This window comes from Microtus ochrogaster, linkage group LG1, assembly GCF_000317375.1.
Source record: "Microtus ochrogaster isolate Prairie Vole_2 linkage group LG1, MicOch1.0, whole genome shotgun sequence".
NCBI lineage: Eukaryota > Metazoa > Chordata > Mammalia > Rodentia > Cricetidae > Microtus > Microtus ochrogaster.
This window is the reverse complement of record NC_022027.1, coordinates 56,192,761-56,194,314: the sequence shown is the minus strand read 5'-3', so window position 1 is coordinate 56,194,314 and position 1,554 is coordinate 56,192,761.

Genomic DNA, 1,554 nt, shown 5'->3' with positions numbered 1-1,554 from the left:
GGTGCATGGTCACAGTCAGAGAGCTGCACCTGCTGCATGGCAGGGAAGGGTGCATGGTCACAGTCAGAGAGCTGCACCTGCTGCATGGCAGGGAAAGGGTGCACAGTCATAGCGTGTTGGCTGTTCAGGAGCACATGCACCACATTTGAGGCGGGTGCTGATTATGAAAGACTATGCAGTCTTGAGGATGGTGTAATCCGTCCCCTGCTTGACTGTAATCTTCCCCGGCTGTACAGAATCTTCCATCTGACAAGCATCCCTCACCAAGGTAGGGCATCTGTTGCAAGTGTTGAACCTGCGTCGGCTCATTCCCAACCCCCGACATCCTCTCTTTACAGGACAGTCCCTGTGGGTGCTGTGCAGCCCACAGGTTTGAATGAGCATGTAGTGATATGTGCCACCGTTACATACAGGGTAGTGTGACTGCCTTACATGTCAGAGGCATGTTTTCTCCTGTGGACACAGCTGCTTTGCCCCCAGCTCTCTCCTGGGACATCCTTTCTGCGCAAAGCCAGGAACTCTTCAGTTATCCACACGGGAATGGGAAGTCCATCCGAGATCCTGCCAGACCTTTGTGGGCCTGTGATTCCATTCCCAGCATTCTCTGGAGTTTAACTTGAGAAAATAATAAGAATCCTATAGGATCAGTGATCTCACTCAGTTGGACGACAGTAAATCTCTTCTATATTACTGCTCAGCCTCTGAGAATATTATATTGGGTCTCATTTTATTAAAGAATGCCATGCATACCCAGAAGTCACTGCTTAATTTTTAGCTGCAAGATACAATTTCAAAAAACCATTATCTAGAAAGTGCAATAATCAAACAATGTAATCATGGATGTTAAACCTCTTTGAAATATTATTTTAAACGCTTGCCAGCTGGAAGGGAAGGTTGGCAAGGAAGTCTCTGACTTGGCTGCCTTTCTCATGCGCCCGAGCAGCTACACTTTATAATAAGATATATTTGCTAAAATGTGTTTTTCTCTCTGCTTGATTGTTTTCGAAACTACCAAAGAATGCAAAGCCCTTAAACTAGGAAGACAGATTTGCATTTCTGTTTGTTTCAATCTAAGATTTAGGATTAACCTGGTAAGAGGCACAATTGAATCCTTTCTCAGAGGAGCCGGGCCGTTCACACACATCACCGAGTGCCTCTGAGCTCTCTGGCTGCTCTGGGAGATCAGACTCATAAATTTCATGACATATGGAAAATATCAGAAAACCGCAGCATGCATTTTAAGATGGCCCAGAGAACCAGGCTGTCAATGTCGTGGCAGACCCGGGCGATAGCTGCTCTTTCTACTGCCCACCCCTAAAGGGTCAACTTGGCCAGGGGCCGAGAATCTCAGACATGATCCAGCTATCTGTGGATAGCATAGCGTCCCACCCCAGAAGGGGTGAGGCAAGGGCAAGGTTCTGGACCACAGTGAGAGCTTCCAGGAAAAGCATTCTCTCTCTCTCTCTCTCTCTCTCTCTCTCTCTCTCTCTCTCTCTCTCTCTCTCTCTCCTCCACTCTTTGGCACATATTACTCCCATCTGGAATGCTATCCCC